The sequence below is a fragment of the Rattus rattus genome, chromosome 1 (assembly GCF_011064425.1).
Source record: "Rattus rattus isolate New Zealand chromosome 1, Rrattus_CSIRO_v1, whole genome shotgun sequence".
In the NCBI taxonomy this organism is placed as follows: domain Eukaryota; kingdom Metazoa; phylum Chordata; class Mammalia; order Rodentia; family Muridae; genus Rattus; species Rattus rattus.
The window spans coordinates 261,236,397-261,255,185 of NC_046154.1; positions in this window are offsets into that span (position 1 = coordinate 261,236,397).

Consider the following 18,789-nt stretch of genomic DNA (forward strand, 5'->3'; position numbering starts at 1 on the left):
AGCTCCCCAAAGCATCCGATCTGCCTGTGAGAGGGGCTGTGGGTAGATAGAAATGGCGGCCACATGTGGAGAGGAGCCATCAGAGGAGTAGGAGAGTAAATCGGTCAGATCGGGTTTTAGAAGGATCACCAAAGGCAGAATATTTCATAGGCTGCCTCATAAAAGACATTTCAGTCTGCATGTCATGAATCGTGTTGGTTCTGAGCTCCTGTCCAAGCACTGGGAGACACTTCCCGGAACTTAGAGTGCTAAGCGCTCTGCAAGCCCCTCTGTCCAGCAGTTGTTTTTTGAGTACTGTCTAGGCTTGGGCGCAAATACAAACAGATCCTGTCCTTGGTACTCAGGGACCTCGTTCTGGAGGACAAAAGCTCCAGGTGTCATACGGTGACAATTTCTCTGGGTGGGAGAGGAGGTCTGACTACCACACCTAAAATTCTTTGCTCACAAGGATGTCGGGGAAGATGATTTCAAAGCCAACCATTTCCTGGGGTGTGTGTACCCTCTGTAATCAGAGCCTCACCTGGCAGTCTCAGGTACGAGTGAGGCAGGGAAAACATGTCTTACCCGATCAGTACTTCTGTAGCTTTGTGCCCCTCTTTTGTGAAGCTGCAGCATGGAATAGGTTTTTCCTATATCTCCAGTTCATGGAAAACGTATTAAAACCCGTTTTAGCCACCTGGGTCTGTTTACTTTGTGAAAACTGACAAGCAGCAATGGGCTTTCATGATTTGCACATTTTGAGTAAGAAAAGATTACTGAAGTTTACTTTGTATCCACAATTAAAGGAGGGGAACCAAACGGCACAGGAATCATGGACTTGCATCTGAATTTAGTTTGAGAATCAAGATAGGTATGCAGTAGGACTGTCTAGTGGCCCTCGGACCATCCATTTCCCCTTAGAAAATGGAAATGATCCCCCAGGGAGGACTGGATAGACCCTTTCTGGACAGAGAGAATTGCAGGAACACAGACAGAAGACATCAGGGTAGACAGTGAATTCAGGTCCTTAAAGATAGCAAAGCCACCCCAGACGAGGCTATACATTTCATAGACAATAAGCAGTCAGGTCCTAGGGGGTAGGTGGAAGACCGGATGTAGGCAGGGCAGAGTGAGACGGTGAGACCCAGGAAGCCGAGGAAGCTGGCTTCCCTGTACATGGCCTGGGTTACACCAGTTGGTACAGGAGGAAGATGGGTTGGTGATGTAAGAGCTTGGTCAGCAGCTGCCTCTGCTCTGGCTCTCTTCCTAGCAGCATTACAGATGTAGACTTGAACCACCATGTTGGGAAAACAGAGGGAATCCTCAGATAACTTAGAAAGAAGGGGGGTAATTTGGGGGCCACAGAGGAGCTCCAAAGGAAATGCTTGCTCAAGCAGAGAAAGCTTCAAGGATATGAGAGTAAGGGTTCTTAAAGGGCTAGCCAGCAAATATCTTGAGGTCTCCAGTGAGACTCTGACGTGTCATCTCCCGGTGGCCCAGTGACACTTCTGTTTGTGTAAGCAGTCACAGCCAGCAGGAGGGAGCTCCATGAATACATCTCCATGGCCCACATTCTCCGGCTCCTTCTCCCTTTCTCTGGCAACCACTGTCCTGAGTGTCTTGAATACCCTTCCAAATGTATGTCTTGTACATCAATAGAGAAGGGGCACACCCACCTGCTCTCTTTTCTCAGGCTTTCTGCTGCTCCCCTCCACTGGGATCGGAAAGCTTGCCATGCAACTGATAAGCCTTTTGGAACCTGGCTCTGGCTTTTGCCCATAGGCGGTACACAACACAGAGTGGTTCCTGCATTTTGTGTGAACTTTCACCTATCTGTAGACACCACCTTTCCTTAGCCTAGACCCAAATGTCTCCCTCAGCATCACGTAGCTGGAAAGTCAGAATCCCTTCCTCAGTCTGTTGACTGAAGAAGCCGTGAGAACATCTCTGGGCCATTCTTTTTTCCCTTGAAGGGTCACTGTGTTTTAGCTCTTGGCCAGTTCCGCTTATAACTGGCTGGAGTCTTCCCACCCTATAGTGATATGGTTTTCATATAGACATCTCCTCTAGTTCCAGAGACAACTGGGTTTCTCACTCCCCCATTCTCCCAGTACTGGTTACCTCCTCTCCCACTACAACAGCCCCAAGACAACCTCCTGGAGACCCTGGGAACCCAGCAGTTCTGACAGCTCTTCCCATACCTGTCAGCTCTCACTTCCTAATGTGGCTGTGCTCACTCTGCCATCCGACTCCCTCCTGTGGGTTTTCACTGACCCAAGGCTGCTTGCTAGCACGTAGGGAGGAAGAAAGCCAAGCAATGATCTGGAACTGGATACTGTGGTATTCTTGAAGTCTTAGGAACTAAAATTCTCTGGAAGATTTTATTTGTATAAAGATGGAGAGGTCTTATAAATATACATACATACATACATCTGTCTGTCTGTCCATCCATCCATCCATCCATCTGTCACCAGGAGGGTTGGGGACAAATATCTCAGTAGTAGAGTTTTGCTAAACATGTGTTCTAATTTCAATACCCAGCCCTGCAAATAAACATAAAAAAAAGAAAACAATCCCCCCCCCCAATCAACCAACTGCCAACCAAGAAAAAAGGTATAAAATCTTAGCTTTATGTATAGTGGCAAAAATGTCTTTGGAAAAGGAACATGAGTATTGTCATCACTGTTACTTGAGACAGGGTTCCATTCTATAGCCTAGGCTGTCCTGGAACTTGCTATATATCCCAGGCTTGCCTTGAACTGGTGGCAATCCTCCTACTTCAGGTTCCTAAGCACTGACATTACAGAAAAGAGCCACCAAGTCTGGTTAAGATCTTTCCTTGGGTCAGGACTCTGAAAATATTGGCCTCATTGCTTCCTGAATTAGGGTGAATAATTAAAGTGAGACCCTGTACTGTCAGGAGGGGATAAGCACACATGTGTTATGGTTCTTCCATAACCATAACCGTAACCATAACCATAACCATAACCGTAACCACAGCGGTGGTTACAGCTGTGTAAATGGAGACACAGAAGGCTAGTCATGTGATCACCCATGTGTTTTAAACATGCTTTTTATTAATTCACTGAGAATTTAATGTATTTCATACATTTTAATCATTTAAACACCTCTACTACAGATCCAGCCCCACTCCCACCCCTCCCAACTATGCCCCCCTGCCTCCCAAAAAATCCTCGACAAGTTCAATTTGTGTGGCACAGATGTACTCATAGCCACGGGGGTCACCCTCTGAGGGGGTGTGGTCAACCTGCCAGAGAACAACCTGGAAGAGAACTGATTCTTCCTCCCCAACAGATACCAACTATGCATGGCTTCTAGCTAGGGGTGGGGGCTTGTGAGCCCTTACAGACTTCATATATTTTGTGATGTAGACTCTCAGGGCAGGTTGCTCTGGAACGCAGAATTAAGCAGTGTTGTGCTCCAGCTTGGAATCGCTATCTGGTTAGCAGCAAACATGGGCTGCCTGTTGGAAACATTGACGTTCCAGTTGGTTCCGTCACCGCCGACTTAAGTTTACAAAGGGAAAAGCTCCAGGAAGTCCCCCGATGAAAAGGAAATGGGGTCTTCTCTCTAGACAGCAGCTGTCTTCTGCAACAACCCAGTGTGTTGGAAAGTGCCAAAAGTACTCTTTATTTGTGTGTGACACAAATTCTGGAAGTCAAGTGTAATCTGACCCAGGTCACCAGATGTCAGCAACATGGCCATGTCAGTGACAAGAGAAAACCATATCCAGAGGTTTCCAAAAGTTCCCTTGAACAGCAACAATCTCTCTCTCTCTCTCTCTCTCTCTCTCTCTCTCTCTCTCTCTGTATGTGTGTGTAGGAGCAGGGACATTAGGAGAGCATTCTGGGGTTAACCTAAGGTACATACGTAGTTTCAACTATATGGCCTCTTTTTCCCATCTCAGTTGTAGAAAAGCTATATCACCACCTGGGAGAATATTAGATGCATTCCTGAGTGTGTAACTTTCTTTGTTAGTTTGTTTTAGTCTCCATTGAAGCAACTTATTTTCTTAAAAGAAAGAGAATGATTAAAAACAGAACGCAAGGACAGCCTTACTTACAGATTAAGATAAAAACAAAACAAAACCAACCAACCAAACAAACAAAAAACAGACAAAAAAAAAAAAAAAAAAAACCAAAAAAACCAAACCAAACCAAACCAAAACGAAACAGTCAAACATGTTAAGGGAGCTGTCACTATGGAAGGGAAGTCAGAGGCCATGCTGTCATCTGTCATGGAATTGAGAGATGAGCACACTGGAAGAAGCAGCCTGGAAGAGAAGCCAGTGGGGACGAGGACTCAGGCTGAGAAGAGCCAAAGCCCCCCCCCCCCGGGGCAGGTGGGAGTTGATCACAGGCTTCTTCCCCCAAGAAGAGGATGTGGCATGGGCAGCTTGTGGTGTGGGCAGCTTCAGTGGGAAGCCGGAAGCCGCAATGGTCTGTGAAATGGCTCTCTAAAGGAAAAGTTGGTTGGATCTGCATGCCAGATAGAAAGGAGAGGAAAGATGCCCACAAGACATTTGGGTGGTGCCGGTAATTTTTAGTTCTTTGTTGAAAGGATGGGTACCCATGATGCCTTGCGCCACTCTGTGTCACTCTTCTCGCTCCTCCCACATCTGCTGGAGGACACCTGACACTCCCTGCCAATCCATTATCAGAAAAATGGCGGCCCCGCCGTCTTAGTCAACTTGTGACCTTCTTCACAGGTTCAGGCTGAGGGTGTTCCCACCCTTCCCACAGGCCCACGCCCAGTTTCCAATCTGTCAATATAGGCCCTGCTCGCTCTGTCTAGGCAGTGTGTAGTGTCCTCTGCTGGTACAGAGGTGTCTTTACACGTAGACATTGCTGCCCCAACTACGCTGCACAAGGCAGAGGCTTCCGGAACAAGGAGGGAAGATACTGTAGTTGGAACTGTTCAGGAAGATTCCTGGCAGTGACGGCAGAACAAGAGCTTCTCCTGGTTCCGCTCCTTGGTTGTGAAGACATGGGGAAGCAGTTAGGTCCATCTTGGTATGGGGATCTACGGACAGTGGGTGAAAGGTCTTATCCCTGGTGACTGGGCTCAGTCCTGAGCACTTGGGAGGTTCAAAAAAATCCACTGAGAAGCTCAAGTGTTCCAAGGTCGGAAATAGAGCAGAGAGGGGACTTGGAAGATCAGAGATGGTGAGGGAGGGTGGGGTGCGATGGCCACTTTTGGTGAAAATGAATCACACCAGTCTTGAATGGAAGAAACCCATGCTTCTTAGGAATTAGGAGTCACTCTGAGGACTTGTGCGTGACAGGGGCTGACTTGTGAGGATGAATTAAGCTCCCTTAGAGACCTGAACAGGGAGGACTCTGGCTAGGGTCCAGTGAGCAGAGACCTGGGGAGAAGGTAAATCACTTCCGACTGTGAGAGGTCACGGCTGAGCCCATTCCTTCAGATTCCCCCTCTCGTCCCTGTTCCAAATAGTCTCACATTCCCAGACCGAACTTCTAAAATGTTTTGACCAGTCATTTTAAATGTGCAAAGGCCGTGGTCTTGGCTTGGGGTATCTCATAGGCTACCTGGATAACAGTCTTGCTTGTTCAGTTAGAAAAAGAAGTTAGGGTCTGGAGAAATGGCTCGGTGGTTAAGAGCCTTCTGGCTGCTCTTGCAAAGGACCTGAGTTTAGTTCCCAGAATGGAAGCTCGCAACCATTGGTAATTATAGCTCCAGGGGATCCAGCGCCCTCTGCTGACCCCCATGGATGCCAGAAGTGAGTGTGGTACACGTGTGTGTGTGTGTGTGCAGGCAATGCTGATGCACCTAGGGTGAAGACATGGAACCCCTTTAAAAAGGGTTCTTGGCATGGGTTGCTTGGTTTAACTCTGCTCAGGTTCTGGCTGCATACCCAGAGTAACTTCAAAGCCTGCAGTTAGGGACCATGAAGAGGCCGAGGACAGTTGGGGGCTGGGCCTGCTGCTGGTCCTACACTGCTACGCTCTTGTGTGTACTATAGAAATGCTCTTGCCATTTGGCAGGGCATTTACGGGACAGGGATGGGGAAGGTCCACTGAGGTCTTTAGGGCCTATTGTTTACCCCCAATCTAAAAACCTCACGAACAACATAATGATAACCCAAAGGGAGGCGGAAGGGAAGGAAAAACCGCCTCTAAAAAAATGATTGTTTCTAGTTCGTTCCTGGTGCCTTGGCTGTAACAGTAAGCTAAGTACAACTATGAGGAGGTTTAAAATAGACATTTTCAGCCAGGTGCAATGCCAGCTTCTCTAGGGGCAGAGGCAGGAGAATCCCAGTTCAAGGCCAGCCCAGGTAACTTAGTGAAATATTAAGCCAAAAATTGGAGGTGGTGAAGCTCTTGCCTGACATGCGTGAGGTTCTATTCTATTCCTAGTACCTTAAATTTTTTTTTAAACCATTTTGGGACCTATAGAGATGACTCAGTGTTTAAGATCACTGGCTGCTTTCATAGAGGATTCCAGTTCCATTCCCAGAACCCATATGGTAGCTCCCAGTCATCTGTAACTCCAGTTCCAGGAGCCCCTGTAGACACCATAGATGTAAGTGGTACGTAGACACAACACTCAGGCAAAACACACATAAGCATAAAATAAGGGTAAAGAATTTAAAAAAACGATCTTTTATCCAAGGCCCAGACAAATGCCATGTTTTTTTATGAGATGTGTACTCTCCAGTGTAGGCCGGGACAGTGCTTCACATGTGGGGCTGGGCTTGGGTGGGTGGGGGTGGGGAGGGCCTGGCAGGACAAGCAATGATGTCTCCCTTTTGTAGGGTTGGAGGGGGACCCATCAAGAAGAGGAGACTAGTTATCTCTTTAGAAAGACCTCAGAGAGCTAATATTTCCTGAAATTGGGGGTCAGGGCAGGGGGTTGGGAGTGTGTAGTAAGTTATGTTATCATTCACTAGAGGAGATTCTGTCATGGGCAAAGTAGGTGCTTCAATGGTGGAAGATGTGGGCAGGGAAAGGTGTGTCAGTGTTGTGTGACAGACTTTGAAGAAGTGCTATACAAACACACACACACACATACTCACACATATTTTTCTCTCACACATATACAGTCATACACTCACACACGGACACACATTCTCACACACTCTCACATACAATCACATTCTCTCTCACAAACACTGACACATACACAGTCAGACACATAAACTCACACACTTGCACACACATTCATATACTCACAATATGCTCTCATTCTTACTCGTGTATACACACACACATACACTCTCAAACACACAGTCAGTCAAATACACAGACATACTCAGTCATATAATCACACACACACTTATACATTCATGTACACACTAAACACATGCACTCACCCACACATTCTCATATACACAAGCTCAATGAACTCACATACATGTGTATACACATACACATACACTCACCCACACATTCACCCACACATTCTCATACACATTCACGCACACACAAGCTCAATGAACTCACATACATGTGCATGCACACACACACACAGACACAGACACAGACACATACACAGACAGACACACACAGACACAGACACACACACAGACAGACACACACACATGCACACACACACACACACACACACACACTGAGCCCAGGAGCTTTTGGGGGGGGTCACTAATAGGAGTATAAATGAAGGGTTACATGGAGCCAACAGCGATAATTAAAAAGCAGAACAGCCACCTGAACACAGCTCATCACCCCCTGAAACCTGCAACCCTGAGCTCTCCATGGGACACTCCACACCCGAATCGTCTTTCAGCTTGGCTGACTGAGTCTCTCCCCACCTCTTGTTCACTTCCATTTATTCAGTTGGTAGGAACCCTAAAGATTTCCAGCCTCTGTTGCCCCAGGATTCCTGACTTTTGCTTACTTCCTGTTTACCACCCTAGGCTTGAGGCTTTAGAGTCTCCCCTCTTCATTGGGGGCAATGCTTCAGTTCAGAAGGAATGTTGCCATTCTGAGGAACGTGCTAGGTAACAGTTAGGTCGGGGTGACCTGCCTCTGAGGCCATTTTCAGGGTGGTGTGAGCCCCTTCACTTGATTTTTACTAGAAAGGTGAGCAAAAGGCTACTGTGGCTTGACCTCAGTCATGGGTAGGCACTGTCAGGTTTGCCCTGGAGGTGAACAACCTTTGGGGTGGTAATCTTAGAGACATTCTTGCCCTTTTTCTTCGTGTGTGTGTGTGTGTGTGTGTGTGTGTGTGTGTGTGTGTGTGTGTTATTTGTCTCACACACAGACTTGCTATTGTTTCTCAAGCACTGTCTGCCTTGCGTTATTGAGGTAGGGTCTGTCTCTGGAGCCGTTGGCTCCCTGATAGGCCAGCCATTAAAGCACACATCACCACTCTCGGCTTTCAACCATGGAATTCAGGTCTTCACGCCGACACAACAGACAGTTCACTAACTGCCTCCCTATCCTCATTTTTAAAAAAAGAGATCCCTCAAGTTCACCCAATACAAGATGAACATTAGCTACACAGAACATCTAACTTTGTTCAAGATACCCTACCTCAGATGCTACCACCGTCATGACAGATGCCCGTGCAGGTACACCAACCAGTCTCTCCTGCAATGCCAGAGAGGCCCTGTGGAGTTAGTTGGTGAAGGTAGGTGGCAAAGTCATGGGATCCTGGCTGAGAACCTACATGGCACCTTTTTACATCCATCTGTTGGGAATGTTACTTAAAACTTAGTTCTTAGAAAATGCTCCAAATCGGGGCTTTCCTCCACCAGAGACCAGCTCTTACACCACGACCAGCACGCCATCACCACACTGTGCACCTGTGTGGTGTTCTTGCTCATAAGTCTTTCACCCACAGGCTAATGAATTTCTTGTGGGAGGGGACAACATCTCCATCTTTTCATCCCAGGAATACGACAGAGTGTGTATTTTACTACATGTGAGCAGAGGATTCTTGTTGTTTAGTGACTGTAACAGACAGGAATCGGAGGGACGGACCCCATCAGACAAGGTCAGGGTCCACCAGTCCAGAAGAAAGCATGTTTGGGTTAAGTCTTGGAGGGTGGGTCATGGTCTTGGATGGAGGTGGGGTGGGTGGGTAGGATCCCAGGTATCCCTCATCCCACGAGAAGAGCCTGTACGGCAATCCCGTCTGGATAGTGGTCACCTATCCGTCCCAGATTTATGTGCCTGTTTATCTTCAATTATATGGAATGGTAGAAGAGGTGTGGAAGGTGAGGCCTAGGCTTAGCTTCTGTTCATATTCCCTTTTCTACTCTTTACACAACAAGGCCTCTGGTGGATCCCTTCATTATCGGGCGTCTGATGTCAGCACAGTTGATCTCCTCTTGTCCCACACCTGGTGGTGCTGAAAGAACATTCCAGAAGAATGTGATGTCTATCTCCGTGTCCCAGAAGAATGAAATGATCCGCAGGTGAAGTCACCCGCGATCATACTGTGAAAGAGTTGGGTGTCTTCATCCCAACTCCTGTGCTAACTGCTAAGGTGTGCTTGGGTCAGAGGGAGCCCTTCGAGTTCCCAGAGGGATGCCCTGGTTTGTTGGCTGCAACTCCTCATCCTCTCTCTCGGCTTGACAGTGAATAAAAAGGGTTTCTGTGGTAAAGACATCAGGATGGAGGCAAGGTGGTATGCTAGCTCAAGGCTACCTCACTGTACTCGAGGCCTGCCGCGTGCCACCACGGAGAGGTACATGCTTAGCAGGAGCAGGGGCAATGCAGCCTTTGCACAGTAAAGCTGTCACCAGCCTATGACTGCCCAGGCTGGGTTGGGTTCCTGAACACAGTTCATCAGCCCCTCTCCCGGCCCATCTACAGGGAAGCCGGTAGGAAGGTGCGGCTGGTCTGGTTCCCTGACAGCCCCAAGGGAAGGAAGCATAGCAATGAAAGATTTAGACAGTTGTGAAGGACTCAACTGTATGTTTCCTCTTTCCCATCATTACGTGTAATTGAGTGTTGACTGCAGTGTTTATTAGGCCCCTGCCTTTGGACTCCCTAGCCTTTCTTCTGGCTGTGAAATTAGTGTGCCTGGGCGGGTGAGGGAGCATCTGGGCTGGGATCCTGCTTTGTCAGGGGCCTAAGTCTCTGTCTGTCTGTCTGTCTGTCTGTCTGAATTGGATTTTTATTGAAGACAAGTTTTTCCTAGAATTATAATCCTCGTGATACCTGTCTTATCGAGCCAGGGTCTTGCAGTGCAATTCTATCAGCACTGATTGCCTTAGGATTTGCTAAGCAAGACCTTGGACTCACAGAGATTGTTTGGTGGGGATTAAAACTGTCCCAATTGCATGATTAAATTAGACCTGGGCTTTGATGACAATGAGGTCACCGAGAACCAGTGCTGCTGTTCCTCATGAGACCCACCCCCCAACCCCCTTGAGGGCGAGGAGGATGTCTCTTGAGTGGAAGAAGTGAATTAAAGGCTCCTGGGAAGCCCAGGCTCCCTGTATAGTATCCCCGTGGCTCCCTCAGCAGCCTTGACTGATCCTGACCCACCTGGATCCCTGTTCATGTCTCTAAGAATTTCTTCTATCCTGTTCTTGTACCTTAAGGCAGGAAGATCCTCTCCCACAGAATAGCAGTGTGGGGTGTTGTGTATTGTGTTTTGCTTGTTTGTTTTATTTTGTTCTGAAATTAAAAGGATGCAAAGTAAAAAATATGCAGTTAAACGAACAAACAAACAAACAAACAAACAAACAAACAAAAAACCATGCCAGGTTGTTGGTTTTGTTTTGTTTGTTTTCTCTCTTTTTAAATTCTTCTCTCATGTATTACATCTTGATCAGTTTCTTCTCCCTCCCTTTTCCAAGTCTGCCCTCCTCACCTCCCCTTTTCCCCCAGACTCACCTCACATCTACCTTCCCTCAGAAAAGAGCAGGCCTCCCAGGGACATCAACCAAACCCAGCATAACAAGCTACTACGTCCAGGGACAGGCTCTCGGAGTAACCGACTGGGACTCATGGGGCTGGCTGGCAGAGCTCAGGGAGCCTGTAGGAGTCTGACCTATCCTCTGCACATGAGTTATGGTTGAGTAGCTTGCTGTTCCTGTGGAAATCCTAACAGAGGGAGTGGGGCTTGTCTCTGACTCTTCTACCACCTCCTGGATGCTTTCCTCCTACTGGGTTGCCTCATCCAGCCTTGATGTGATGGTATGTGGTACGTGCTTGGTCTTACTGAAGCGATCTCTTCCTCTTAACCGTGAAGACAGCCACTAGCTAAGACGACCAGTCTCTGCCAGGTTTCTGAGCTGTCCACGCAGAGGCCAGAAGGGAGAGAGCCTGGCAAGGGGCAGGACATTCTGGCTCTGGTTTTTTTTTTCTTCCCCTCAGCAGGGAGAATTGGACCAGAGAGGGTGGAGCTGACAGAAGTTGGGCTCCCAGACAGAGGTATGTGTGTGGTTGTCAGCAGCTCTCTTCACTCTGTTAGAAGTTCTACTGGTGTTCGAAGATTTAGTATCAGCTGTTATCATTTCAGAGGGAGGTTGTCAAAGCAAGTAACACACAGGGTGACCCGCAGCTATTGCGAAGGGGACCTTGTCCCTGCTCCTCCTTGACAAAGTACTGAGTGTGGGATGAGCTGCATCTGGGGTTTCTGGGTAGGGCCGCTTCCTCAGTGGCCGAGAGGTGTGTCCTGCCCACTCTTCTTAATGTCTCAAGCATCCTCCTTTGAGCAGAAATGCTGCCGCCTCTGCTTGGTCAGTACGGATGGTCACCTGTGTTGAGGCATGTTGCACTGTGCTCCATAAATATGTGCAGTGAGACTCAGAACAGAAAGCTCTTTCAGAAGCAAACGCTGAAGGCTGGAGAGGTGGCTCCTCACTCAAGAGTGCATGCTGCTCTTCCAGAAGACCAGAGTTCAGTTCTCAACACCCAACACCCACATCAGTCGGTTAGCTCACAGTTGCTTGTAACCCCAGCTTCAGGAGAAGCTGGCCTCTTCTGGCCTCCATAGACACCTTCCCAGCATTCTGTGAGAGTGTACATGCACACACACACACACACCACACACACACCACACACATACATACACATACACACACCATACACACACACACATACACACACACACACACACAACACACATGTACACACACACCTACACACACCACACACACCACATAACACCCACACACACCCCCACACACCACCCACCAACCAAACCCACAACACACACACACACACACACCACACACAAACACACACACACACACACACCACACACATACACACCACCACACACATACACATACACATACACACACATACACACACACCACACACATACATACACAGACACACACACACAACACACATATATACACATACCACATACATACACATACACACCACACACAAAACACACACACACCACACACATACACACACACACATACACAAACACACACCACACACACACACACACTACCCACACACACACACACACACACATATACACACACACACATACATACACACACACACACCACATATACACACCACACACATACATACACACACACACACCACACACATACACACCACACACATACATACAATACACACCACACACACACCACACACATACACACACACACACACCACATACATACACATACACACCACACACAAAACACACACATACCACCTCCCCCCTAGCTTTTAAAAAAGGAAAATCCATATATTGTAAGTCTATTTCCTAGAACTGCTGGGTGCCTGGTGCCTGCCCATGGAGGAGCCCAGAGTTAGCTGGGGTTGGTAAAAAGGGAAGAATATAAGGATGGTGAGGGCCGGGGAGATGAGCTTACATACCATGGGTGAGGGCTGTCCTACCAGGCAGCAAGGTGGAGCCCAGAGATGCAGGTGTTTCCGCTTGTTATCACAGTTAGAACTTCTATAAAGTGCAAACCAAGGGAAAGGTGCTTGGGAGTTGTGCTGAGAGCTGTGGGCACTACGGGTCCCCTAGGTGATCCGAGTCTTGCCATTTCCTTTCACCGGCCAGGTGACAAAGGCCAACAAGGGGTAAATAGCCCTGGCGAGGGGGTCGAGAGGCTTACACGTGATGAAGTCATGCCTCAGTCCAGCTACTCAGGGTAGGTGCATGCCCTTTATTAGTAGACCTAGAGCAGGACTGGGGGAGCATCCACTCCTCCTGTTAACTCTTCTTCAGAAGGTCTGGTCTCAGGACAGTACCACTGCTCTGTTCATTAAAGAGCCCCATGCCAGGGTGAGAATCATAGCTTTAGCTCCTAAAATCATTTCTCTGGTGGATATTGTAGGCATTGAGAAAGAAATACTGGGCCTAAGGCAAAAAGAAGCCCCAAACGACAAGAGAGAAGTTCTTTTCATTGCTGGGCAACACACTTCCCCATGTCGTGGGTGGGAGACGGGTGCTTTCCAAGGTAAAGTGAGTACCAGCCAGATGTAGAATGATGCTCTGTGATGAGGGCCAGAGGCCTGGAAGCAGGGCTATGGGGCCAGGCAGCAGGGCTATGGGGCCAGGCAATAGGACTATGGGGGCAGGCCATGGGGGCAGGCAGCAGTGCTGTGGGGCCAGGCAGCAGGGCTATGGGGCCAGGCCATGGGGTCAGGCAGCAGGGCTGTGGGGCCAGGCCAGGGGCTAGGGCAGGTATTTCTTGTAGATGGAGTGTGCTCAGGTGGGAGCTGGGTTCAGTACCTCAGAGCTCATCTAGGGAGGAAGGATCTGAAGGGAGAGCCCAGGAGACTGTGCAGTGAGTGAGAGATCAGAGCTGAGGGAGGAGCTGGGCAAATGTGCTCATCTCTCAGCACTAGTAGTTGGTGGTAGGCAGTGCTGGCTCCTTGCTCCCCAGGTGCTCCTGTCCTTCCCTATTGGTTCATTCATTCATTCATTCATTCATTCATTCATTCATCCTGTAGACCTGTCCTCCATGTCTTCTGGAGAACCCTAGCATTCAGGGCTTCTAGTTCTGTCTCTCAGTCTTTCGTCAGCTGTCACGATCTCCTCCAGGGATGTTGGGAACTCCCTATGATGTGGTGGCAGCCCAGCTCCATGCCTGACTCCCAAAGCAAGACTTGGGGGTAATTCAGGTCATTATCTCTTCTGTTAACCCTTTGTCTTCAGAATGTCACCGGGCTTAGGCCAATGTTTTTGTGTTTCCAAAGTCAACAGGACAGGGGCCTCTGAAACATGCCCTTAAAAATCCCCATGGGAGTTTCCCGCTGACGCCACACACCCAACAGGACGTAAGCTATGCTCTCTCCTCACAGAGAGAAAGGATGACATGACTCTCTGACTCTTCCAGTTTGTGGTTTATGGACTCTTGAGATGCCAAGGAACCAAGGGTCCACTCTTCCTTCTCATATTCAACCTGACAATTTGCAGTTCTCCTCTCTCCTCGTCCTGTGGCCCTAACACTCCTTGCAGCCCCTTCCACTCTGTGCTGGCCCACCTGCTGTCTCCACCCTCCAGGGTGTGAGCAGAAACCAAGAGAGTCCAGACACAGCAAAGTTCTTTCCACGCCTGTCTTGGTATGTGCTTGGAGAGCAGTGGCCTAGGAAAAGACAGCCAATCAAGATTCTGCTTGGGCTCTGTCATGTGCTGAAGTCAGTTTTGGGAGCCATGGCCTGGAGCAGCTGGTGAGAAACACAATAAAGTGAGGGCAACTCAGGACGCAGGCTAATGTATGTAGGTCACAGGAAACCTGTGAACATGTGAGATTCCTCCTCCAGGAAGAAAACGCTCCTAGGTCAGCATCCAGCTTTGCACAGATCTCCCAGAGACTCCTGAACTAGAACCCAACCGGGAAGTTTGCCATCTGAGAACACCAAGTGCTCACTGACATGTAGGACCTGGGGTAAGAGAAGAAGGGGAAAGAAAGGCAAAGCTAGGATAAAACCAAGCAAGGAGCATTAGCGTAAAGGAACAAAGGCAACTGTCAGGGTTAGCAGCTCAGGAGATGTAGAGTGAAATGGGCCTGAGGAGAGGAAGGGCAGATTGTAGAGAAGTTAGGAGGGCAAACACACCAAGTCGCTAACCATCTGGAGTCCACAAAGGTGCTGGGAATCTTGTGGTGAACACCACAAGCAGATGTCCTGGGCACAGACCCCACACGCCTGGAGAGATTCTCTGTTTACCATTCTCTCATGATTTTCCTCTCATAGGCATGTTAACAGATTAAGGATGAGAGTAGAAAAGTACACCCCACTCATGCACACACATTTGTACACACATACACTTGTGTACACACATGCACATACACATATGCATGCACACACATAGCACACACATTTGTGCACACACACTTGTGCATACACACCGGTATACACACTGTACATTTGTGTATACACATGCATATACATATATGTATGTACACACACGCACACACCACACACATTTATGCACACACACACACACTCATGCATATATGCTGACATACCACACACATTTATGTACACACATAAACACTTGTTACACATACTTCTACACACATTCACTCAAGTACACACATGCATGCACACATATGCACACACCACACACATTTATGCATACACATACACACTTGTGCACACACATTTATGCACACATGTACACAGTTGTGTGCACACACACTTATGCACACACATATATACACACATACACACTTAAATGCACACACACTTATACACACACTTATGCACACATATGCATGCACACTCATGCACACACACACTTATGTACACACATATGCATGCACATACACCACACACTTATGCACACATACATATGCATACACACATGGATACACCACACACACTTATGTACCCACCCATTCTCTTGCACATACACTCATGCGCACACACACTTATACACATACATATGCATGCACACACATGCACACACCACACACATTCATGCATACACATACACACTTGTGCACAAAAATATGCATACATGCGCGCGCACACACACACACACACACACACACACACACACACACACACCAAGAAAGTACAGTTCCAGTGAGATGACTTTCAGGCCCTACCAAGGATGCCAACGAAAAATGGGGAAGCTGCCTCTGCTTCTGGGGGCAGGAGGAGGAGAGGGGAGACAGTAACTCAAGATGCTGTCTTCTCTGTGAAATGGGAGGAGCCTAGGGAGTGGGTGAAACTGGGCCCTCCAGCTTTCCATCATCAGCACTGAGCAGGGCAACGGTAATGTATGTTGGCAATGATCTGGCTTCATGGATTTGCCTGGACAAGCCTGCTATAACATCTTCATCGTAAAATTCCCACCTCTAATTTTTCTTACCAGAGAGCATTATTTCTGCTTGACAGTGAATGGCTAGCACGGAGATAAACCTTCTGCAGTGAGGATTCTGTCTGGACACTTGACGACATCTGCATCTGTGGGTCTTGCTTGATGTGGGAGACACAGCACAGACGCATGCAGACCCAAACAAGGCAGGTGTTGAGGTGAGCCTCAGACACAGGGGAGAAGAGGACTTGGGGGTGATTATACGTGGTGAGAGGCTCCAATCCTTTTGCGATTTCTTTAAAGTATTCCTGCATGATGAGCATAGTACCCCAGAAGGGAGGTAAAATTGCCAGCCTGCCCTGGTGCCTGGAGAAGGAGGCTAAGAGAAGAGACTGGAACAGTAGAGCTGGGTTAGAGGGACTCAGCTCCAATATGGAAGCAAAAGGGAGTTTCCAGGAGACATCCTGGTGTGGATCTGCTCTAGACATCTGTGAACAACCAGGGGTCACCATCCCCCAGAAGAACCCCATCGCCAGCTGCTGGTACCTGGTGGCTTTGCCTTCCTCTTCCCTCCTCTCCCTCTGCCTGGCTCCTGAGGTCTACGGGTCCTTTGTTGTTGCCTGGGATTAGGTGGAAACAGGACTGGCACGGCATATCATTCCCTCAGAGCTGCTTCAGCTCCGAATGTGCTTGGAGCACTGTTGGTATCTGAACCTTCTGGATCAGTCGTATGGCAACCGTGTTCGGAGAAACTCAGAGCCCACAATAGTTACGTGCTGGGCCCAGAGTGGTCACGGGTCAGGGGACCCAGGGCTGCAAGGGGAATGCAAGTCCAATTCCCTGACACCTTCTCCAAGAGTCTCCCTGATGGTCACCAAGCCCTTCAGGCCACAGGCAATGGATGGGGCCGAGTGAACTGATGTGTGTCAGTGACACATTCACTTTCTGGTACAAGGACTTGACCTTTGCTCCTGAATGCACTCTTCCTGGGCTATTACCCAGCTTCCCTTGTAAAGTCTTGCTAGCCAGAGGTGAGCACACTTTTTTGAATACTCAATGGGCTGTGAAGTGTGCCTAAAGCTCATAAAAATATAACTCAGGTCATAAATTTAATACATCCTGGAAGAATGGCTGCACTATCTAATCTATTTTTAATTGCCTAATAAGCAATGGTTTTGTTTACATTTTTTTTCGTTTTATTTTGTATTTAAAAGGTTTTTAAAGAAGAATTTGCAAGACCTTTTGATTTGGATGTCAAGAAACAAAAAGCTGTTTAAAGAATTCTGGCCAGTTGTCTGTCTTTTCCTTAAATCCTTACAGCAAACCACTTGGCCAGGATGAAGCCGGTGGCTGCCTTTAAATGGTTTTTAAGAAGTTTATTGCTAGGCTGAGCAAGAGAAATCACTTGAATTTTGGCTTCTAAAATAAAAGTTGTTTTAATGTACAGTTTGACTCTTTTTACCGGGAGAGCGCGACTTCTGCCTACAATAATCCACATGGGGGCCAGACAGAATTCTGACAAGAAGAGTTCTTCCCACTGGTGTTGGAGGGGACGGGAGGTCGGATGTGAATTCTGACTGTCATTGGTGGAAGTCCACTGTGGGATTGATCTCCCCGCCTTTGAGGGGCTGGGTGAGAATGGGGCAGCACTGAACCTGGAGAAGCCTGGGGGGTTTCTGAAGCATGAGGAGGGGCCACAGGCACATGGCTGTGGTGATGCTTCTGTCTTGATCCTGACTGGGGTGGCATGGGACATGATCTGGTTCTTCCAGGTTTGAGTGACTCCACAGGAAATGAACCAAAGTAAGCATGCAGAACTGGCAGCAGAGAATGTGGTCCAGGGAAACCATGTGGCTGGAGGGAGGATTGGGGTTGGAATAGCAGGGCTGTCCAGGAAGACCCTTGGTAGTTCTCTGTGTATGGTGAATAAAGGCCTGAGGCCACAGATAAACTCACGCTGTTGCAGGTTAGCCCACAGGGCTAACTCTCCATTAGCCTTTAGGACACCCACAGAAGAAGCTGAGTTAATGGAACTGTAGGTCCACCACGTAAGAGAACAAATTCACAGTGCAGAACTTGCAGTCTTCTGGGCCAGAAAGCTGTGCACGGCAGTATAGGTCTGTAATTCTCACACTTGCGAGCTTAGAGCAGAGGGATATCTGAGTTCCGTGCTAGCTTGGGTTATGGGACTGCATACACACACATACACACACACACACACACACACACACACACACACACACCAAATAAAATTAAGTTACATATGTTGCGTATGTCTGTAGCAAGGAGAAATGAAGTGATGTCATTCATTCATTCATTCATTCATTCATTCATTCATTCATTCATTCATAGAGCCTAGCAAGCCATCTAGGCCTTTCTTCATTGACTACTTGGTTTGTTTTTCACTAATTATCTCATTTCACAAATGCGCGTCAAATGCTGGCCGCTGGGCCTGTCCCTGTCCTCATTGTCCCTCTGCTTCTGAAGCTTGCACACCCTGCTTTTTCCAGAAGCCTGGCTGGCTGTGTGTCCTGGGATGTCCTCGTTCTGGGACGTCTCACAGAGTCACAGAGCTGCAGAGCGAGACAGGCTTAG